Source organism: Bufo bufo, chromosome 11 (assembly GCF_905171765.1).
Source record: "Bufo bufo chromosome 11, aBufBuf1.1, whole genome shotgun sequence".
In the NCBI taxonomy this organism is placed as follows: domain Eukaryota; kingdom Metazoa; phylum Chordata; class Amphibia; order Anura; family Bufonidae; genus Bufo; species Bufo bufo.
The window spans coordinates 21,501,180-21,525,798 of record NC_053399.1 but is presented as its reverse complement, the minus strand read 5'-3'; the positions used below and the strand labels follow the sequence as shown (position 1 = coordinate 21,525,798).

General features: G+C 48.4%; 1 protein-coding gene across 4 annotated transcripts in view; it reads right to left on the bottom strand.

The window, feature by feature from the left end:
* The window catches only part of FOXN3 (forkhead box N3), a 142,357-nt gene that overhangs the window by 65,467 nt on the left and 52,271 nt on the right, over positions 1 to 24,619 (bottom strand). The window contains exon 1 of one of the 4 annotated variants that reach the window (XM_040412130.1): positions 9,952 to 10,169. The exons of 2 other annotated variants lie outside the window; for them this stretch is intronic. The gene's annotated coding sequence lies outside the window, so the exon portion shown is untranslated. Of the gene's footprint in view, positions 1 to 763; positions 903 to 9,951; positions 10,170 to 24,619 lie in introns of those variants that run through there. One more of the 4 variants, XM_040412128.1, reaches the window with a different exon arrangement.

Genomic DNA, 24,619 nt, shown 5'->3' with positions numbered 1-24,619 from the left:
CTGATGGCATTCAGCTCCTGGGGTGGGGGTTATTAGGAGCAAGTAACTTGCCCACCAATCTCAGCAATCATCTTCATTTACAGCGCTAAACTGCCATTCGCCAGCTGTGATGACTGACAGGAAGGCCTCTGCCCCCCAAAAAAGAGGTTCTGCAGCAGAACGAGAGCATAAGGAGGGGTGTCATTATTTAGGACATACAGGCTCCACCTAAGCATATACCCCCACGTCAGCTGTCTATCAACAGCAAGAACAAATAACAAGAAGTCTATCCTCTTCCCAAAGAGGTTCTGCAGCAGCTGGGGGCTGAGAGCATTCAGCTCTTGGGCTGGATTTTAAGTGTAAGCAAATTTTGTTTTTTTTACAGCACTCAACTGTCAATCATCAGCTGTGATGGCTGTCAGGAGGTTCTGCAGCAGCTGGTTCAGCCCAAGTGAATAAGGAGGGGTAAGGGGGGGGGGGGGTCATTAGTTAGGGCAGATTCTACCCAATCAGAGCAATAACTCTAAGTATGTGCCCCTCCCCCCTCAGCTGTCAATCAAAAGCTAGAGTAAATAACAGGAAGCCCTCCCTCTTTCCAAAGAGGCTCTGCAGCAGCTGTGCCGACGCTCCATAAACAAACAGTAGGAAGGATTACATAAACACTGTAACAACCAGAACCGTCTCCGGCCCGCGGTACCGGGGGCGCAGGAAGTTCTCCGGACTCGCAGAAAGTTCCGGGGGGTCACGTGTCCCAGCTGCTGCTGCTCTGCGGTCCCCCACTTACCTGGCTAATCCCCCTCCCCCAGACTGGGGGGTCCCGGGGGCGCAGCACGTGGAGGGGCCGGAGCCTCCGGGAGGGAAGGAGTCTCCGCTCTACACACAAAAAGCCGCCGCACATGTCCGGAGGGGGAAGCGTGGGCCGAGGAGGGCGGGGCGTGGGCCGAGCCGGGGGGGCGGGGCGAGGAGGGGAGACACCGAGGGAGGGGCAGCCGGGCACAGGGCTTACACTGTACCCCCCATGCTAAGGCGGACCCTCCATTTATGGGGGTGCTCTAACTTTTCCAGACCCCTTTTCACTCCTGTTACATCAACAGCAGGCTATTTTCGGGGGTGTAATATTTTATTTATTTATTATTTTTTTTGGAGGGGGGCAGATATTTTTTTTTAAGTATTCTTCATGTTAATATGTTATTAATGCACTGCCTTATGTCTGGGGTGAGGGGGGGGGGGTACATGTTACTTTTAGGGTACAGTTTTTCTGGAGGAATAGATTTACTTTATTGGGGTACAGATGATCCCCCTTTTTTTGGGTGGGGGGGGGGGGTTCAGACAGCAGCCCCATATATTATTTATGATGCCCCCCTTTCCGGTGACAGCTGGGGGTTGGCTCACATTACTGTATATGAGTCTCTGCCAGAGCATGCTGAGAGTTGTAGTCTCACAACAGCAGGAGAGCCACAGCTTGCAGAACGTTGATGCGTCTTAAAGGGGTTGGCCCCTCTGGGACGCTGATTGCATATCGCTAGGATCTGCCATTAATGTACGATAGCTGCGGGTCCCACCTCTGAAGAACAGGGCACAGCGCATGCGCAGCGTGCTCTCCTTTCACTGCCGTGGGAGTTCCGAAAATGGCCGAGTAGGCCCGACCGCCTCTCCATTCACTGCTATGGGACTGCCAAAGAGTGCTCAGACATTTTCAGAACTCCGATAGCTGCGCATGCGCGGCTGTTCCTTGTTCACCTGGTGGGTCCCATTCTGGAGATAGGAGCGGGCCCCAGGTGACTCTCTTGCCATCAATGTCCCAGATGGGAATACCCCTTTAATTCCTCAGCATTTTCAAAATCTCTGCTTGCTTTCAGTGAAAGACAATCTTAATTCTACAGGTCCAGAGGCTAAAAACCTATCTTGACCTAATGTTTTGCTTCCTCCGTGACCATGGACTGTGTACCAGGGGGAGGGTTCTTCTGTTGCGTCCAAAGGGACCCTGACGCGTCATATGACGATATGAGCTGCTCTTTGCCCAGTTTTACGGTGTATTGAGAAGTCGTTTCTGTAAAGGGGCGTCCAGAGTCAGGGTACCCCCCCTTTAATAACTCCATATGGTCTAACAGAGTCCTGGGAAGATCATTAATGGATTTGGCTACAGTTGGAATAAGGAGCTCGGCCGGTAGCTTCCCAGCGACACCTGCCCACATCGCTGGAAGCGAAAGACCAGAACCTGGCTGAAGACGGGACCACCAGAAGGCGGCAGCTGCAGTTTGGAGCCATTGTAAAAAAAAAAGTCACGTAAAGAGCATCTGTCAACCCTGGTCATGCTGATAAAAACGATGCCCTGATTATGACAGAACGTTACCCTATTGATGAGAAATTTATATTTTTATTTATATGCCAGTTACCTTACTGGAGCACCAAGGGGCTGGCCTGAGCCCTCGGAGCACTAGTGTGTTACACCCCAGCTTTATTCTCTTCTCCTGGATTGGCAAGGCTAGACTTCCGGTCTAACCCAGTCTTTTTACGCCTGAGCCGCGTGTCCCTGGCTCGGCGCTTGAGCAGTGCATCTTCTGCTGCTCTACAGGTCTCATCCCCCCCCCCTTATTCTTGCACAACCCCTTTAAGTTAGGTAATTGTGCTGTAAACAATTTCCCCAAAAAGTCCACAGTCACTCTCATCCGAAACCACTGCCAATGCAATAGAAACCGCACGGGAAGCTCTCACCGAGTGCATTTACATGACCATATGTATTTTGCGGTTCGCAAAATGCGGATCTGCAAACAATACGGATGATGTTCATGTTGTATCCGTTTTTCTGCTGACCCGTTGTAACAATGCCTATATCTTGTCCGCAAGGATGTGCGGGGCTGCAGAATGGACCAATAGAAATCAATGGGTCCATGTGCGATCAAAAAAAAAAAGTGTGCATCGGATGTGGACCAAAAATACGGTTGTGGGAATGGGGCCTTATACAGTTACATGTCAGAATCTCTTGTAAAACGACCCAAGGGTCCATTCACACGTCCGTGAACGTGTCCGCACCCGTTCTGCAATTCTGTGGAACAGGTGCGGACCCATTCATTCTCTATGGGGCAGGAATGGATGCGGAAAGGACACAGAGTGCCCTCCGCATCCGCATTTCCGGAGCGCGCCCCCGATCTTCCGGTCCGTCGCTCCGGAAAAAAATAGAACATGTCCTATTCTTGTCCGCAATAGGCAGTTCTATGGGGGGTGTCGGCCGGGTGTATTGCAGATCCGCAATACACTACGGACGTGTGAATGGACCCTAATTCTGACGCTATACTGGGAAACCGCTCATAGTACAATTCCCTAAATTCATCTTTAAATGGGTTCACTGTAAGCAGGATGCAATTTATTTCCTTGTTACTTTGCTTCTAATGAAAACGGTAATAACGGACAACCAGCCGGTTCTATCTCTGACTACTGAGCGTGCCCCCCCCCCCCCCAATACTACGTCCACTGCAGCGGAGACTCCTCGTCAGACAATCGAGAGTTCACCGTATTCAGCTTTAAGCCTCTTGTACACGAACGTTGTTTGCCCGCGGCTGTATGCGTTGGGTCCGCAATACTTGGGCACCGGCCCGTGTGCACTCCGCATCATGGATGCGGACCCATTCACATGTCTAGAGGTTGCAAACCTGTCCTGGCCTGATACTCCTTCACAGCTGAGGGTTTGTTACAATTGTATCCAGTCTGGACAATCCTCTGTGAACTAAACATATCCGTCTCTCCTGATACTTTCTTACATTGTATCAGTCTGGAGTGTTCAGAAGGATGCCACCCTGAACCCAGTCTGAGATGATGGGTCGACATTTGGGCAGGGGGGTGGGGTGTCTGCATTTGCATGCCTGTTTATGGGCGCTGAAGACTAATACCAGGTTCCCATGGCAGGGAAGTTCTGCTTCTCTTCTTCATGAAAATCATACACGCCATTATACAACGAGCAGCAGGCGTGAAATCGTAGAGCGCCTGCTGCGGCATCCCGCCACAATACCACCATCACCCGCGATTCATTCCTATGGCGCTATATGGCGGCTCCCAGCCAGACTGCACAGGCCGATGATGACCCAGGAATGTATTATATCCAGTCTAAGGGCTCATGTCCATGTATTTTGCGGTCTGCAAAAGGCGGATCTGCAAAATATACGATTCACGTCGCATCCATTTGCGGATCCATTGTAACAATGCCTATCTTTGTCTGCAAAACGGACAAGAATAGGACATGTTCTATCTTTTTTGCAGGGCTACGGAACAGACATACGGACGCGGACGGCACGCGGCGCGATGTCCATCTTTTTTAAGGACTCACTGAAATGCGGATCGGATTCAGAAAAAAAATATACGGTTGCGTGCATGAGCCGTTCTGTCTTTTTATTTTATTTTTGCGGCCCATATGCGAAACCATTAACGCAAAAGAAAACAGAAATGACTCCGTGTGCATGGCGTTTCCGTATGTCCTCATGGCCGTTCCGCAAAAACGTAGAACATGTCCTATGGTTGTCCGCATTACAGCCAAAGATAGGACTGTTCTATAAGGGGCCGGCTGTTCTGTTCCGCAAAATACTAAATGTACATGGCCAGTATCCGTGCTTTCCGGATCCGCAATTTGTGCACTGCAAAACATCCTATGGTCGTTTGCATGAGCCCTAAATCACTTCTAAACATGATAGAAACATCGGATACCACTGGCTTCTTCCATATGAAACCTGCTCTTCAGGCCCCTCCCCTTCTTGAGGCTCCTCCCCTCCAAAAATATACGCAGCATCCCCATCATCTTAATCTCAGTTCCTCGCAGTTTCCAATCCTTTCTCCTTGCTGTGCTATAATCATCTCTCCAGGAACTGGCTGCCGGCTGAGCTTGTGCGGACACACAGCAGCCATTCTGTGCAGGCAGAGCTGCAGTTAAGGCTCCATTCACACGTCCGCAAATGGGTCCGCATGCGGACCCATTCATTTTCTATGGGGACGGAATGGATGCGATCTTCGGGTCCGCAGCTCCGCAAAAGATAGAACATGTCCTATTCTTGTCCGCAGCTGCAGACAAGAATAGGCATTTCTATAGGGGTGCCGGGCGGGTGTGTTGCGGATCCGCAACACACCACGGACGTGTGAATGGAGCCTCAGGCTACATGCACACGACCGTATGTGTTTTGCGGTCCGCAAATTGCGAATCCGCCCAAAAAACTGAAAAGACGTTTCCTATGGCATCCGTTTGTTTTGCGGATCCGTTATTTTTTGCGGATCCATTGAATAATGCCTATCCTTGTCCGCAAACTAGAAAAAAATAGGACATGCACAATTTTTTTTGCGGAACAACGGAACGGACATACTGATGCGGACAGCAGACGGTGTTCTGTCCGCGTTTTTTGCGGACCCATTGAAATGAATGGGTCCGCATCCTATCCGCCAAAAAAAACGGATCGGACACGGAAACAAAATACGGTCGTGTGCATGAGGCCTCAAAGGAGTTTTTCCGAGACGTTACTACTGATGACCTATCCTCTGGATAGGTCATCAGAATCTGATCGGTGGGGGTCCGGCGTTCGGCATTGTTTGAGAAGGCACGGGCTTTTGCGGTAGCGCCGCGGCCCTCTTGCAGCTCACCAAGCACAGTGCCGTACCTTGTATAGTGGCTGTGCTTGGTATTGCGCTCAGCCCCAAATTTTTAGTTTGCATTCAATCCATTCATTTCAACCAGGCCACAAAAGATGCGCAAGTCCGTTCTACTGTACCGCAAAAAGACGCACAGGGCTGCAATCCGTGATTTTTTGCTGATCCGCAAAATAAATACGTACGGTCGTGTGAATGGGGGCTAAGGCACAGGGGAGGGATAGGGCGGCAGGAGGTGGATTTCAGATCACCTAAGACCCCGGTAGACAATGCAGCTTGAGTCACTGATCAGAGCTGGTGACATCCGCCATATACCTCCATATTGCACGATGGAAATATAAGAGGATTATCCGGTGACACATTCCGGTGCATGGTTTCGGCAGCTCTGCTCTACCCAGAGAGGACTGCATATTCATTACACAGTGTCCCAGATGAAAGAAAAGCACAAAGGAGGGAGCAGACGCTGGGGGGACAGGGCTGCAGGGATAATTACCCGGCCCCTGTAATCCACACTGTATGCTCAGGGCCATCTCCATCCACCCTCCACCCCCAGGGGGTCTCCAATTTACAGTGAATAAAGAGGGTGTGCTCTCATAATGGGCAAACAAATCAGGTTCCCATATGTATAAAATACAAGAGGATTAAAGGGCAGTGACCCTACCGTCTAGAGCAGAGGACACCTATGTGGATGGGGCAGTGATCATGGGGGGCAGGGATATTATAAAACTGCTTGTCTCTTTCCTCTCCAGTCTGACATGGCAGACAATAAGGAGTAATAGATTAAAGGGGGGCTCTGGTTGTAAGTAGTTATCCCCTATCCATAGGATAGGAGATAACTATTAGATCGTTGGGCATCTAACCACTTGGACCCCCGCTAATCATGAAAATGGGGACACATACCACATGGGGCACCCCGAAATGAACGAAGTGGCTGGTCGGGTATGCACAATGACACTCCACTGGACTGATGGAGACAGCCAAGTACACTGCAGTGTGCATGCTGGGCGTGTGGGGTACAGGGATAGTTGGGGGTCCCAGTGGTTGGACACCCACCGATCTAATAGTTACACCCTATCCTGTGGATAGGGGATTACTAGAAACAATAGGAATACCCCTTAATGTGCAGCTCTGGAGTATAATACAGGATGTAACTCAGGATCAGTACAGGATAAGTAATGTATGTACACAGTGACTGCACCAGCAGAATAGTGAGTGCAGCTCTGGAGTATAATACAGGATGTAACTCAGGATCAGTACAGGATAAGTAATGTATGTACACAGTGACTGCACCAGCAGAATAGTGAGTGCAGCTCTGAGGTATAATACAGGATGTAACTCAGGATCAGTACAGGATAAGTAATGTATGTACACAGTGACTGCACCAGCAGAATAGTGAGTGCAGCTCTGGAGTATAATACAGGATGTAACTCAGGATCAGTACAGGATAAGTAATGTATGTACACAGTGACTGCACCAGCAGAATAGTGAGTGCAGCTCTGGAGTATAATACAGGATGTAACTCAGGATCAGTACAGGATAAGTAATGTATGTACACAGTGACTCCACCAGCAGAATAGTGAGTGCAGCTCTGGAGTATAATACAGGATGTAACTAAGGATCAGTACAGGATAAGTAATGTAATGTACACAGTGACTGCACCAGCAGAATAGTGAGTGCAGCTCTGGAGTATAATACAGGATGTAACTCAGGATCAGTACAGGATATGTAATGTAATGTATGTACACAGTGACTCCACCAGCAGAATAGTGAGTGCAGCTCTGGAGTATAATACAGGATGTAACTCAGGATCAGTACAGGATAAGTAATGTAATGTATGTACACAGTGACTGCACCAGCAGAATAGTGAGTGCAGCTCTGGAGTATAATACAGGATGTAACTCAGGATCAGTACAGGATAAGTAATGTATGTACACAGTGACTGCACCAGCAGAATAGTGAGTGCAGCTCTGGAGTATAATACAGGATGTAACTCAGGATCAGTACAGGATATGTAATGTAATGTATGTACACAGTGACTCCACCAGCAGAATAGTGAGTGCAGCTCTGGAGTATAATACAGGATGTAACTCAGGATCAGTACAGGATAAGTAATGTAATGTATGTACACAGTGACTGCACCAGCAGAATAGTGAGTGCAGCTCTGGAGTATAATACAGGATGTAACTCAGGATCAGTACAGGATAAGTAATGTAATGTATGTACACAGTGACTGCACCAGCAGAATAGTGAGTGCAGCTCTGGAGTATAATACAGGATGTAACTCAGGATCAGTACAGGATAAGTAATGTATGTACACAGTGACTGCACCAGCAGAATAGTGAGTGCAGCTCTGGAGTATAATACAGGATGTAACTCAGGATCAGTACAGGATATGTAATGTAATGTATGTACACAGTGACTCCACCAGCAGAATAGTGAGTGCAGCTCTGGAGTATAATACAGGATGTAACTCAGGATCAGTACAGGATAAGTAATGTAATGTATGTACACAGTGACTGCACCAGCAGAATAGTGAGTACAGCTCTGAAGTATAATACAGGATGTAACTCAGGATCAGTACAAGATAAGTAATGTATGTACACAGTGACTGCACCAGCAGAATAGTGAGTGCAGCTCTGGAGTATAATACAGGATGTAACTCAGGATCAGTACAGGATATGTAATGTATGTGCACAGTGACGGCACCAGCAGAATAGTGAGTGCAGCTCTGGAGTATAATACAGGATGTAACTCAGGATCAGTAAAGGATAAGTAATGTATGTACACAGTGACTCCACTAGCAGAATAGTGAGTGCAGCTCTGGAGTATAATACAGGATGTAACTCAGGATCAGTACAGGATAAGTAATGTATGTACACAGTGACTGCACCAGCAGAATAGTGAGTGCAGCTCTAGAGTATAATACAGGATGTAACTCAGGATCAGTACAGGATAAGTAATGTATGTACACAGTGACTCCACCAGCAGAATAGTGAGTGCAGCTCTGGAGTATAATACAGGATGTAACTCAGGATCAGTACAGGATAAGTAATGTATGTACACAGTGACTGCACCAGCAGAATAGTGAGTGCAGCTCTGGAGTATAATACAGGATGTAACTCAGGATCAGTACAGGATAAGTAATGTATGTACACAGTGACTGCACCAGCAGAATAGTGAGTGCAGCTCTGGAGTATAATGCAGGATGTAACTCAGGATCAGTACAGGATAAGTAATGTATGTATGTACACAGTGACTGCACCAGCAGAATAGTGAGTGCAGCTCTGGAGTATAATACAGGATGTAACTCAGGATCAGTACAGGATAAGTAATGTATGTACACAGTGACTGTACCAGCAGAATAGTGAGTGCAGCTGTGGAGTATAATACAGGATGTAACTCAGGATCAGTACAGGATAAGTAATGTATGTACACAGTGACTGCGCCAGCAGAATAGTGAGTGCAGCTCTGGAGTATAATACAGGATGTAACTCAGGATCAGTACAGGATAAGTAATGTATGTACACAGTGACTGCACCAGCAGAATAGTGAGTGCAGCTCTGGAGTATAATACAGGATGTAACTCAGGATCAGTACAGGATAAGTAATGTATGTACACAGTGACTCCACCAGCAGAATAGTGAGTGCAGCTCTGGAGTATAATACAGGATGTAACTCAGGATCAGAACAGGATAAGTAATGTATGTACACAGTGACTGCACCAGCAGAATAGTGAGTGCAGCTCTGGAGTATAATACAGGATGTAACTCAGGATCAGAACAGGATAAGTAATGTATGTACACAGTGACTCGACCAGCAGAATAGTGAATGCAGCTCTGGAGTATAATACAGGATGTAACTCAGGATCAGTACAGGATAAGTAATGTATGTACACAGTGACTCCACCAGCAGAATAGTGAGTGCAGCTCTGGAGTATAATACAGGATATAACTCAGGATCAGAACAGGATAAGTAATGTATGTACACAGTGACTGCACCAGCAGAATAGTGAGTGCAGCTCTGGAGTATAATACAGGATGTAACTCAGGATCAGTACAGGATAAGTAATGTATGTACACAGTGACTGCACCAGCAGAATAGTGAGTGCAGCTCTGGAGTATAATACAGGATGTAACTCAGGATCAGTACAGGATAAGTAATGTATGTACACAGTGACTGCACCAGCAGAATAGTAAGTGCAGCTCTGAAGTATAATACAGGATGTAACTCAGGATCAGTACAGGATAAGTAATGTATGTACACAGTGACGCTGTTAATGTAGATTAATTCTATATGTGACCTGTATCATGGTTATGATATGCTAAACATCCTTAACAATCGTTTTCCTACCTTAATACTGTGCGTCTCTACTCTTTCCCAGAATTTACACCATTACAGTCATGTTCTCTTATATTTACGTGCTGAAATTTGATGGGAAAAGGTCGCCTCCACATCTTGTACAGCTCACTTGGCTCCAGGAGTTTTTTCCGGGCCGAGCACACAATGAGACTCCCCGTCCGACATCCTCACAATTGTCAGTTGGAGCAGCTTCTGAATCTGGCGAGCAGGAGACGAGTGTGAACAGATCCCTGGAGACCTGGGACATGAACGAGTCCTCGGAGTCTTTTTGCCTGGAAGGTGTCAGTGACGCTGCGCAGCTTTACATCGTCACGTGCTTAGACCCAGTAACCTGTTTGGTGAGCATGCCTGACATCACCGGGCCGGCGGAGCTTCCTGTGGACCTCTCCACACCCTGCTGATACGGCGTACCAGGACAGGAACGTGCAGTGAACTGCCTGGGGGCGCTCTGCTGTGTGGCAGGAGGATAACCGCCTCTCCTGGATTAGTGCATTCAGAAAACATCAACAAGAAGGGAGATGGCAGGCATTGCTGGGACTTGCAGTTCAACAAATGCTACAAGCTCAGACAGTGGAAATGAATGGAAATGTATTAGATCAGATTTTATTTTTTATTTTTTTTACATACTGGGGGTCATTTACTAACAGTTATACACCTCTTTTTGACACAAAATTGTTGCACTACCCCATTTTGCAACTTTTTAAAGGTCTGCGTGACAATATTTGTCACGGGGGTGTTTTTACGCCGCATTTGACACATAGGAGTGTCAGGGGCGGATGGCGACTGCGACTCTGGCTCCGGCAAATTTACTAACTTTACGTCAGAAAAAAGGCGCAAAAGTTTGCAAGCCAGGGGCTGACGTAGATTTCCTGGGAGGCACACGGACAACAAAGAGTCTCCTAATTTATGACGAGGCGCATGCCCAGTCATTATTTAGGCGCATCTTCTGGCAGTAAAGCCTCATTCACACGTCCGTGTTTCACGGACGTGAGCTGTACGTATGCTCCACGGACAGCACGCGTCCCCATTCATTTTAATGTGTGTATTCACACATCAGTGTTTTAGCACGATCCGTGGGTCCGTTATTTTTTTTTGTCACGGATGCATGCTCTATTTTGTACATGTTCACGGATCCATCACGCCCATTATAGTCTATGGGTCTGCGAAAACCACGGATCATTAGGATCAGATGCTTTAAAAAAAAAAATTCTGCGAAATTTCAGTGAAACACGGATGGCACACGGACAGCAAAACAACGGACACGCAGACTTTTTAAAGGTCTGCGTGACAATATAACACGGATCCTTCACGGACAGCTTCACGGATGCATCACTGACCACCTTTTCACGGATTTGAACACTGATGTGTGAATGAGGCTTAATGCCAGCATAAACTAAAAACACGGTCAAGAAATGATGGTCTTAATTAATGACGCCCAATGTATAATACTAAGCCACCAACAATACTCAACCAAGCTGTGTGATTTGTCTCATCCCAGCACAGCTACATCAATACATTGATCCCGTTCCCCTTTGGGTCATGTGATCCCCATCTGACTACTAGTCTAGAGCTTGTTCTCCTGTGCAGACAGGTTGTCAGTCTCTCCCGCGTGGCCCACTCCCTATAAACTACAGGGTTACATCATCACCTATTCAGAACTTTCTGGCAGATCTTAAAGGGCAACTATCATCTTTTAATTTTATTTGCTAGTTTATTAGAGCTCGGCATGTGTACCCGAGTTAGTCTGTCAATGATTGCCAAAACATCTGTAATTACCTAATAATAACAGCTTTCATTAATGTCCCCTGTCCCTTTCCACTGCTCCCTTAGAAGACAGTTGCTATGGCTCGTCTGTCTCTGGCTAGGAAGACAGAGGGGGCGGTCCTTCACGCTGCATGCCTGCATTAGGCTTTAGAGTGAGGAGGCGTGTCTCTCAGTAATCCATTCTGATTGGCTGGCAGGAAGCTGCTGGCTACTGCAAGTTTGTATGTGACCTGAGGGAAAGCAGTTTTGGCCTCAGAGAACAGGCAGAGGAGCCATCTTGAGAAGGTCCTCATATTGCAAATGTTTAAACAGCCATAACTAAGGGAAAAACTCAAGGAAAACGGTGGTATGTTAAGAAACTAAAGTTTGCTTTTTGCACAATGCTGCTGCTGCAGTAACACGCTAAAATTGTTTTTTTTTTATGAAAACATGACGGTTACCCTTTTAAGCACCTCCCCTCCTCACCGAGCTCCGCCCCCCTTGTGCCTCTGTATGTCCCTCCATGTATGGAGTGCTGCTGAAGATATTATTTCTGCCCTATCTAAAAGAGCAGGAGTGTAGTCATATAGTAGGCGAGTCCATTTAATGATTAGCTAACAGTCTATGGCATATGCTATAGTCAGGGTCGGTTTTAGACAAAATGTGGCCCTGGGCAAAATCAAAAGTGGGGCCCCAATTCTTGTAATAATGTGCTAAAAACACAGTCCGACACCTGACACCCCCGCCGATCAGCTGTTTGAGCAGATGGCGCGTGCTGTTTACTGCTGCTGTCCCATGGACATACAGCAGTGAGCAGGAAGAGAGAAGGGAGACGACACGTGCGCACAGCTGATCGGCAGGGGTGCCGGGTGTCCCTACAGTACCCTAGTAGTAATAATATAACCATAAGGCCCCTTTCACACGAGTGAGTTTTCCGTGCGGGTGCAATGCGTGACGTGAACGCATAGCACCCGCACTGAATCCTGACTCATTCATTGCGTTTTTTTCACGCATCACTTCTGTGTTGCGTGAAAAACGCATCATGTTCTATAATCTCCATTTTTCACGCAGCCCTGGCCCAATAGAAGTGAATGGGGCTTCAGTGAAAAACGCAATGTATCCGGAAGCAAGTGCGGATGCAATGTGTTCTTCACTGATGGTTGCCAAGAGATGTTTTTTGTAAACCTTGTTTTTTTATTACACGGGTGAAAAACGCATCAAAACGCATTGCACCCGCACGGAAAAAACTGAACAACTGAACGCAATCGCAGACAAAACTGACTGAATTTGCTTGCAAAATGGTGCGAGTTTCACTGAACGCACCCGGAGCCAATCCGTCACGCTCGTGTGAAAGGGGCCTAATGCTCCCAGTGGCTCTAATGCCCCCCTGTAGTGCCTCCCACTAGTTCCATATAATTCTTCCCCCCCATATTGCCAGTATATATATATAATGTTCCCCCGTAGTGTCAGTATATAATGCTCCTACATTCCTCCCCAGTAGTGCCAGGTATACTGTATATAATGATCTCCTTCCCCCCTTTCCTGGTGCCTCCAGCAGTGCAGACATTTATAAAAAACTCGCCTCACTCCCGTTTTCCCCGGCACTGTCTGCGATGCAGACCACAGTTATCTGTGCCTCACTTTATGGGTAGCGAAGTGGTGCCCTAGGCGGATGACTTCCCTCGCCTATCCATTTTCCCGTCCTTGCACATTACCGCAGGAGGTATAACAGGAGAGGACTATAACTCCCAGCATATCCAGGGTGTTGTAATGTACCCTGATATTACATAATAATGGCCTGGACATGCTCAGAGTTGTAGTCCTGTTATACCTCCTCTTGTAATGTACTCTGATATTACATAACAAGCTGGGAGTTTTAGTCCTCTCCTCATACCTCATCTTGTAATGTACTCTGATATTATATAACACGAGGTATAAGAGGAGAGGACCACAACTCCCAGCACTTCCCTGTCACTTACATTGAATCCTTCACTACTTCCCATGCATCACTGGTCTTCTTCATTACTTTACGGCACTGCTTAGCTCCTCCTCCTGTTCTGATCACATGATGGTGAGGTCATCGCAGGTCCTTCACCCTCATCTTCACTGCTGAGCTCTGCCTCCTGCACGTGACATTATCGCAGGTCCTACAGCTCCAGTAGAAGAGTTGCTGGTGTCAGGAGCTGTCAGTTTGCAGAGCAGCACTGTGGTAATGATTTGTGTTATGTGTACAGGGAGGGGGCTTTACACTGTATTGTAATGTGCAGCTTTTCAGCTGTCCGCCCGTTTGCTTCCACGGACGTTCAGCTGAACAGCAGCACTGAACCCTTAGATGATGGAGGCCCAGGGAAATTGCCCAGTTTGCCCCCCCCCCCCCCAACGCTGGCCCTGGCTATAGTATATATGTGTGCAGTGTAGGGAATCAACATTGTATTTTATGAGATGCAGCTTCAGGGCTCATGGACATGACTGTTGCTACTTTTGCGGTCCGCAAATTGTGAATCCGCATTTTGCGCAACAGTCCTATCCTTGCCTGTAATGCGGACAATAAAAGGACATGTTCTATTTTTTTTGCGGAATGACCATGCAGACACAGAATGCACATGAGTCCTCACACTGCTCTCCCTGACTCACACAGACTGTCTCGATTTTTCTGCGTACACTGAGATGCAGCTTCACACTGCCCTCTCTAAGGATAGTTTCATACTAACGTTCAGAGATCAGGCAGGCTGATGTGGCTGGGAATAGCCTACTGGAACCGGCATTGCCAGATGCTGTCTGAATGCCCGCCGGCCCCATTAAAGGGGTTGTCACATCATGGACAATGGGGGCATATCGCTAGGACATGCCCCCATTGTCTGATAGGTACAGTTTCCACCGCTGGGACACGCACATATATCGAGAACGGAGCCCCGCAAGGTGGTGGCTGGAGGACTCCACCAAGCCGGCTCCCTATAGAAGTGAATGGGAGCGTACCGAGCATGTGTGGTCCCCGCTCCCATTCATTTCCATGGGCCGACGGAAATAGCCGAGCCAGTGCTCGGCTATTTTCGCCGGCCCCAATAAAAATAAATGGAGGGCGGCTGCGCATGCGCAGTGCGCCCTCCTTCACTTGCGGGGCTCCATTCTCGATATAACCTATATCCTAGCGATATGCCCCCATTGTCCATGATGAGACAACCCCTTTAACCACTCCAAGCCAGTTTGGACCAAATGTCGGAGCCCCATTTTTCAAATCTGATGTGTCAGTTTATGTGATAATAACTCTGGAATGTTTTTACTGACCCTGCCATTCTGAGATTGTTTTCTCGTGACACATCATACTTCATATTAGTGATGAATTGGAGTTGATACATTTTACCTTTATGCAACAAAAAAAAACACATTTGCAGAAAATGTGAAAAAATTAGCTATTTTGAAAATTTTTATTTCTCCGCTTTTAAGACAGGTAGTGATACTTCATAAAATAGTTACTGTACATTCCCCGTATGTATACTTTATATTGGCATCATTTTGTAAATGTCATTTTATTTTTTAGGACATTAGAAGGCTTAGAAGTTTAGAAGCAAATTTTTAAATTTTTAAGAAAATTGCCAAAACCCACTTTTTTAGGCCTATTGCACACCATATGGCTTTTTCTGTGTTTTGCGGTCCGCAAAAAACGGATCCGCAAAAAATACGGATGACATCCGTGTGCATTCTGTATTTTGCGGAACGGAACATCTGGTTCCTAACAGAACAGTACTATCCTTGTCCGTTATGTGGACAATAATAGGACATGTTCTATCTTTGAACGGAAAAACGGAAACACGGAAATGGAATGCATGCGGAGTACATTCCGTTTTTTTTGCGGACCCATTTAAATTAATGGTTCCATATACGGAACGCAAAAAAAACACGTTCGTGCGCATGAGGCCTTAAGGAGCAGTTCAGTTATGAAGTCACTTTGTGGGGCTTACATAGTAGAAACCACCCATAAATGACCCCATTTTAGAAACTACACCCCTCAAGTGATTCAAAACTGATTTTACAAACTTTGTTAACCCTTTAGGTGTTCCACAAGAGTTAAAGCAATATGGAGGCAGGCAAATCCGGTGATGCGGTGCAGAAGCATGGATCGGAACCCCACGGAAGCACTACGGAGTGCTTCCGAGGTGTTTCTGGCAGTGCCTTCGCACCGCAAAAAAGTAGTCCGCAATACACGGGAACCGGCCGTATGCACCCCGCATCATGGATGCGGACCCATTCACTTGGAACGGAAGCACAGATCAGAAGCCCACTACGGAGTGCTTCCATGGTGTTTCTGCCCGTGCCTCCACACCGCAAAAAAAAATAGAACATGTTCTATCTTTTTACGGTGCGGACAGATCATGGACCCATTCAAGTTGAATGGGTCTCGATCCGTCCCGGCCACCGCACGGATATTGCCCGTGCATTGGGGACCGCAAATTGTGGTCCCCAATGCACGGAAACGGCCGCACAACGGTCGTGTGCATGAGGCCTAACTTATGGAAATAACTGACCAAATAACTGAAGGGTGAACTCAGCCTAAGGGCTCATGCACACAAGCGTGTGCCGGCCTGTGCCGCGGACCGCATATTGTGGTCCGTAATGCATGAGCACCGACAGTTCATGCACTACTATTTTGCGGTGCAGAAGCATGGACAGAAAACCCACGGAAGCACTACGGCTTCCAATCCGTTCCTCCATTCCACACCGTATCTCCCGGATTGTGGACCCATTCCTGCACACGTTTACACGAATAGGTCCGCATCCGTGATACGGTGTGTACGCGGCTGGTGCCTGTATATTGCGGACCCGAGGTTTGCGGGCTGCAATACGCGCAGGGGACGCCTACTGTCGTGTGCATGAGCCCTAAGTCTGTGATTTAGTGAAGAGAGAAGCGAGCTTTGGATATTACACCGAAGTTATTCAACGAAGTCACACACGACTTCGCAAATAACTAACTTCAGCTCATCGGAGCCAATACATTCTAATACTGTATGGAGCGCTTACTTCGTACAGTATTAAAATGAAATTTTATGCAAATCGACTTTGGATGTTTCATCCGAAGTCGATTCGCTCATCCCTAGTCATCACTGTCTGTGATACAATTACTAGAGGTCTGCCCCATCAGTCAGAACACTTCTTCCTGTTCTAAATCTTTTCTTGCTTTTCCTACCACCTCCAGCCACTCTACACCTGCCTCTAGTGGTGGTACGCAGTACTGCAGGCTAGAATACTGTGTCCAGTACTTTCAAACACCTCTGAACCCTGACCATGAAGGTTCCCTGCAGGACGTCTTGGAGCTACAGAAACAGGCAATTCCTTTACTGCCTGAAACAGTCAATGCAAACACAGTGAGCGACAGGTAGAAAAATAGCCGTCTCCGGCTCCATCACCTGACCTATTTGTGTTTATTACTACATGAGCGGGGCCCGGTGTAGTAGAATACAGTGGCTGCACCGGGCCCCGCTGCCATCACAAAACAAGATGCCGGCCCCCAGCCCCTCCTCCCTCCCCGCTTATACACACGCCGGCCACGCCAGCGGCGGTGTATCAGTGTAAATTGCAGCATTCGCCCCATAAGACGCAGTGCTATTCCCCCCCCCCACACTTTGGGGGGGGGGGGGGGGGCGTCTTATAGGGTGAAAAATATGGTACTTAAATGTTACTTCATTATAAATATATTCCTAAATACCTTACAATAGTTATAGTGGCTCGTTTTGTCTGGGGAGCAATGATTAGGAGAAACAAAGTGGCCTCCGTCCTATTAGTATACACAAAACCTGTCCTAATTACACAGGAGGACAAGTTACTTCAGCACAGTGAGCTAAAGAGCTGCCTCATCCTCCTCTCTGCTTGTCAAGGATTATGAATACAGATGATAAGACCTTTGGCTAAATCTCTGTTGGAATGGAGTTCATCAGCAGATGTGGCTAATGAGCAGCAGCACTTGTCTGCAGTCTCCATTACCACAGTCTGTCCTGTCCATCCTTTCTGTACTTCATGTCTCCTCATGAACTCCATTCCCACAAAGATTCAGCTAAATATCATATTAAACTGTATTCAGGATCATAATCCCTGAAAAGCAGAGAGGAGGATGAGGCGGCTCTTTACCTCAGTGATGTGAAGTAACTTGTCCTGCTGTGTGATTAGGACAGGTTCTGTATGAACTAATCGGACGGCAGCCATTTTGTTTCTCCTAATCATTGCTCCACAGACAAAACGAGCCATTATAACTAATGAAAGGTATTTGGGAATTTATTTATAACAAAGTAATATTTACATAATTTCATTTTCTTAATTCCCGGAAAATCCCTTTAATGTGTTTCCACTGATGAAGCGCTGAGGAGAGTTCAGCATGCAAAGTGATTTTTGCTTTTTCTTGTGGAATTTTCAGCTTTTTTCTTCAGAGACTCTTTTATGAAGCCGCTTTTATATTTTATATTATATGTACTTTGCTTTCCTTGCCGTATACGGATGCGTATGTCTACTCTAGTCCTCTCCAGAGCTGCAGCGACAGAACTTCTAGTTTCTATAGGAAACAGTCTGTGGTTTATTTCTCTCCTGCCATCATCGGAGCTCTGTATAACTGCAAGCTGAGTCACCGGTAATGCCCCAAATTCCCTTTTTCGTCTTCCTGTGCGACCCAAAATCTGCTCAAAAGGGAAAATGGGGATAGGGTGTATGACAGAAAGAGCGACCCTGGCCTGATATGGGCCAGGTCATCACCCCTCTGTAAGAGTATGTGGCCCTTGTGATGTGCAGGCTCAGCTCAGTTCGCAATCATTTGGCTGCTGTGAAATTACAACTCCCAGCATGAACACTTGCTTGGCTGTTCTTGTAACTCCCATAGGAGTGAAAGGAGGATTCTGGGAGTGGTAGTTTCAGAACAACTGTTACTGGGCTAATGATAAATTACAAATTGCTAACCCCCATCAGGCTAAGGGCTCATGCACACAGCTGTAGCCATTTTTGCAGCCCGCAAAACACGGATACCGGCTGTGTACATTCTGTATTTTGTAAGACGGACAAGAATAGGACATGTTCAAATTCTTTTGCGGGGGCGCAGAACGGGCACACGGTGTGCTGTCCACATCTTTTATGGCCCCACTGAAGTGAATGGGTCCATAATGGTCGTGTGCATAAGCCCCCAGGAATGCCCAACCTGCGGCCTGGACAGTCTACAGCTATCGGAGCATGCTGGGAGTTGTAGTTTTGCAACAGCTGGAGGGCCACAGGTTGGGCATCCCTGGGCTAAGTAATTATGCACACATCCATCTTGGTATTTTGGCCTGCAAGCTGTAGACTACTGAGGACAGTGACCGGCTGCAGCGGTCACATGCCGTATACAGGTAAATCACCGCTGCTGTTTGGAAACATACAGTGGTGAAAGTACCGGATCAGCGCGGCGGAAAATGGTGCTGGAGAAACAGGTGATTGTATAATGTTATAGTTTTTTAAGACACTGTAGGGTTTGTCCAATGTTTGGGGGCAGAGACGTCTGAAGAGGGTAGAGGAGTCTGGAGGGGACAGAAGTGTCAGAGACGGCAGCGGGGACTGGAGGGGCCGGAGATGGCAGCGGGGACTGGAGGGGCCGGAGATGGCAGCGGGGACTGGAGGGGTTGGAGATGGCGCCGGAGATGGCAGCGGGGACTGGAGGGGCCGGAGATGGCAGCGGGGACTGGAGGGGTCGGAGATGGCACTGGGTACTGGAAGGGTCGTAGATGTCAGCGGGCACTGGAGGGGTCGGAGATGGCACTGGGGACTGGAAGGGTCGTAGATGGCAGCGGGGACTGGAGGGGTCGGAGATGGCACTGGGTACTGGAAGGGTCGTAGATGTCAGCGGGCACTGGAGGGGTCGGAGATGGCACTGGGGACTGGAAGGGTCGTAGATGGCAGCGGGGACTGGAGGGGTCGGAGATGGCACTGGGTACTGGAAGGGTCGTAGATGGCAGTGGGGACTGGAGGGGTCGGAGGCGGGTACTGGAAGGGTCGTAGATGGCAGCGTGGACTGGAGGGGTCGGAGATGGCACTGGGGACTGGAAGGGTCGTCGATGGCAGCGTGGACTGGAGGGGTCGGAGATGGCACTGGGTACTGGAAGGGTCGTAGATGGCAGCAGGGACTGGAGGGGTCGGAGATGGCACTGGGGACTGGAAGGGTCGTAGATGTCAGCGGGGACAGGAGGGGTTGGAGGCGGAGACGGGGACTGGAGGGGTCGGAGATGGCACTGGGTACTGGAAGGGTCGTAGATGGCAGTGGGGACTGGAGGGGTCGGAGGCGGGTACTGGAAGGGTCGGAGATGGCAGCGGGGACTGGAGGGGTCGGAGATGGCAGCGGGGACTGGAGGGGTCGGAGATGGCAGCGGGGACTGGAGGGGTCGGAGATGGCACTGGGGACTGGAAGGGTCGTAGATGTCAGCGGGGACTGGAGGGGTCGTAGATGGCAGCGGGGACTGGAGGGGTCGAAGATGGCAGCGGGGACTGGAGGGGTCGGAGATGGCACTGGGGACTGGAAGGGTCGTAGATGTCAGCGGGGACTGGAGGGGTCGTAGATGGCAGCGGGGACTGGAGGGGTCGAAGATGGCAGCGGGGACTGGAAGGGTCGTAGATGGCAGCGGGGACTGGAAGGGTCGTAGATGGCAGCGGGGACTGGAAGGGTCGTAGATGGCAGCAGGGACTGGAGGGGTCGGAGATGGCACTGGGGACTGGAAGGGTCGTAGATGGCAGCGGGGACTGGAGGGGTTGGAGGCGGGGACTGGAGGAGTCGGAGGCGGGGACTGGAAGAGGCAGAGTAGTCTAGAGGGGCAAAGAGATCTCGAGAGGGCAGAGGGAACTGGAGGGGACAGTGGGGAATGGAAGAGGAGAGAAGTCTGGAGAGGGCAGAGGTGCCAGCTACTTAATCCTCTTTCCCAACTGAACATTCGAATATGTATGAGACTGGGAGAATTAGAAGAGATAGGCCTCATTCACATCTGTTCAGAGATCAAGCAGCCTGCCGGATCTCACATGCAACGTTCTGCATGAAACGTTTTTTTGTCCAGCCAAAACCCGGCATTTATGCAGTCAATGGGGATCCTGCGGTGAGTGAAGAAGAGGATCCGGTAACGCGGGAACCTGCGAGATCCGGCAGGCTGCTCTGTGCCGCGACAGCCTGCCGGATCTCAGAACGGATATATGAATGAAGCCATGTCTGTTTGGCCGCCCGCTACTGAAGAAGTCTGAGAACCTTTACCCATTTGGGCGCCAGGGGAAGTAGGGCTGTTTCTACCCTGTCTAGGAAGTAAACAACCAAATCCGAATGGGTGATAATTGGCGCCATAATCAGTGGCTTGATGTTGATTCTGGATGATAATCACAGATAACGAGATCTCCGCGTTATCAGAACAGGAAGACAAATACAATATTATCCTCAGGAGAATCGTCAATTGATCTTTGGATACAGATATTAATAAATCATTTAACTGCTCGTCCAGCCCTAAGTAAACAACGCCCCAGCGCCGTACAATGAACAGCCTTGTGACTTTCTAATATACCCATCCTCACACCGCTGCAGCACTTGCTACAATGTATCAGTGCAGACAATCCTCAAATCTCTCTCCCGCCCTAATAGTTTGTTACAATGTATCAGTGCAGGTAGTAACATGCATCAGTCTGATGATTATTTTTTTCTTTCTTTTTACTGACAGCAAGCAGAGATCTTGAAACGGATTTCATTATATAATGATGGAGCAGCTTTTTACCGAATAAAGTAGTGGATTAAATCAGAAACCTGTAAGCTCCAAAAACAAAAGGGTTGGATGTATTTCACATCTGGATTCGTGCAAAAGTAAAAAGGGGGGTTTCTGGGAGTTTAATATTAATGACCTATCCTCAGGATAGGTGATCAATGCCTGATCGGTGGAGGTCCCCTGCCGATCAGCTGTTTGAAGAGGCCGGCCTCCTGTTTGGTGCTCCGGCCTCCTCACAGCTTATTGAGTACAGCGCCATACATTTTATAGTGGCTCCCATTGGTATTACAGGCTCATTCACTTGAATGGGACTGAGCTGCACCTACGCCATTTGACTGATGAATGTGACGTTACTGGCCTAGGAAGGGGCTGCGGCACTACAGTGACGCGATCTGTCTCCCGAAACCCCAACCGATCAGATATTGTTGACCTATCCTGAGGATAGGCCATCAATAATAAAAGGGTTTGCCAGGCTCCTGATATTGGTGACCTATCCGCAAGGTTATTTATCCCCAATTGGTGAGGGCCTAACACACTGCACACCCATTGATCAGCTGTTCCTTGCAGCCTCCGATGCTGGTGGAACTAGCTCTTGAATGACGCAGACAGCGCCATCCAAAAAGTAGTGTCCGTGCTGGGTTACTGCAGCTCAGGTCCCATTGAAGTGAAAGGGAGGTGAGCTGCAATGACCCAACATGGTCACTACACTTGTGGGGTAGGAGGTCCTTACTGATCAGATATTATCCTGAGGATAGGTCATCAATATCGGGAGTCTGGAAAACCCCTTTAAACTAATGGAAAACCTCTTTAAAGCGGCCCTTTCATGTTTTTTTTTTAATTCTAGATAAATACCTTTACTTGTAGGGTACTTCCCCCCCCCCGCCCCCCCTGCTGATGCTGCCACCCTGCCTGTCTTTTTAAAATATGGTTCCTACGCCCCCCGGAGGTTTTCTCGCTCAGTATGAGCATCAGTACAAGGAGGAGGAGACTCCAGGGTTCCTCAATGGGCGTCTCCTTCTCCCTGGCTGTGACGCTCTCCGCTGTGATTGGATCGCGGCACAGCCAGGGAGAAGGAGACGCCCATTGAGGAACCCTGGAGTCTCCTCCTCCCTGTACCGTTGCTAAGTATTAACATACTGAGCGAGAAAACCTCCAGGGGGGTGTAGGAACCATATTTTAAAAAGACAGGAAGGGTGGCAGTATCAGCGGAGGGGGGGTACCCTACAAGTAAAGGTATTTATCTAGAATAAAAAAAAAAAAAAACATAAACATAAGCAAACGGACAGCCAGAGCTTATGATTCTGACCTCTTTTAACAACTGCCCCCCCCCATACTGGGTTCAATATATTTGCATTCCATAGAGTGAGCTAAACTCTTCCCCAAAAATGTCTGGGAAGGTCTTCTGCTGCCAACGTACTATAGAACAAGGATCAGCAACCACCGGCATTCCAGCTGCTCTGAAACTACAACTCCCAGAATCCTCCTTTCCCTCCTATGGGAGTTACAAAAACAGCCGAGTAAGTGTGCATGCTGGGAGTTGTAGTTTCACAGCAGCTGGAATGCGGAAGGTTGCTAATCCCTGTTTTCTTCAATCTAAAAATAAAAAAAGATCTCTTTCCGGGCTGCTTCTCTACTTCATGAATGACCCCCGGCTGCAAAAGCATGGGGTAATTAACCCATTCAGAGATGATCCAGCTGATTCTCTTCTCAAAGTCATTAACATGGGCGCTGCCAGCGTGCTACTGTGTTAGTGCAGTGAAGCTTATGAAATCCGCCTCCTGGCACTCGCTCGTTCTTGTGAGAGCCACATGCGGTGACTTGGCCTCGGGGCCTTGTGAGTTACAATTAAAATCCCTTTAAGTTGTAATAAGACAAAACTAATCTTTACCCCTCGTCACTTTAATTCCAGGATTCATTCCGCAGGTCCCAGCCCACACGGCTCCGGTGTTAACCTCCACGCTCGTGCTGCCAGCCAGCCGCGTACCGGATTTTTCACTTAACCTAATTAAAATGTGTGCTGCTTCCTAATGCCGCGCTTGTGTACGCCATCTGGGATGTGTTTCAATTATCGCAAAAGGATTCACATGGGAAACGAGCGTCGCAACCAATATGGGCGGAATACAGCGCGCAGATCATCAATGAATTATGGGAAAGAATAAAATACGCGAGGTTTCTGTCTTTTTTTTTTTTTTAGTTATCTGCATTTAATCAGAGTCATAATTGGGCTGTGAAAACTACAAAGAAGGAAAAATGGACACTGCACAGTACCACTTCTCTGTCCGGTATACTGGGTGTAATCCTCAGTATCTGCTCTTATTCTGTATATATGGACACTACACAGTACCACTTCTCTGTCCTGTATACTGGGTGTAATCCCCAGTATCTGCTCTTATTCTGTATATATGGACACTACACAGTACCACTTCTCTGTCCTGTATACTGGGTGTAATCCTCAGTATCTGCTCTTATTCTGTATACACAGGACAGACAATGCACAGTACCACTTCTCTGTCCTGTATACTGGGTGTAATCCTCAGTATCTGCTCTTATACTGTATATATGGACACTGCACAGTACCACTTCTCTGTCCGGTATACTGGGTGTAATCCTCAGTATCTGCTCTTATTCTGTATATATGGACACTGCACAGTACCACTTCTCTGTCCTGTATACTGGGTGTAATCCTCAGTATCTGCTCTTATACTGTATATATGGACACTGCACAGTACCACTTCTCTGTCCTGTATACTGGGTGTAATCCTCAGTATCTGCTCTTATTCTGTACACACAGGACAGACAATGCACAGTACCACTTCTGCTGTTCAATTGCTAGTTTGCAATCATTAATATTCCCACAATTTTGCTGCGAGTCTGCAGACACTTACCAAGCTGTCCCAGCCCAGTCGTCCTCTCGCTCTCCCACCGCCCCAGCCCAGTCGTCCCCTCGCTCTTCCACCGCCCCAGCCCAGTCGTCCCCTCGCTCTCCCACCGCCCCAGCCCAGTCGTCCCCTCGCTCTTCCACCGCCCCAGCCCAGTCGTCCCCTCGCTCTCCCACCGCCCCAGCCCAGTCGTCCCCTCGCTCTTCCACCGCCCCAGCCCAGTCGTCCCCTCGCTCTCCCACCGCCCCAGCCCAGTCGTCCCCTCGCTCTGTCACCGCCCCAGCCCAGTCGTCCCCTCGCTCT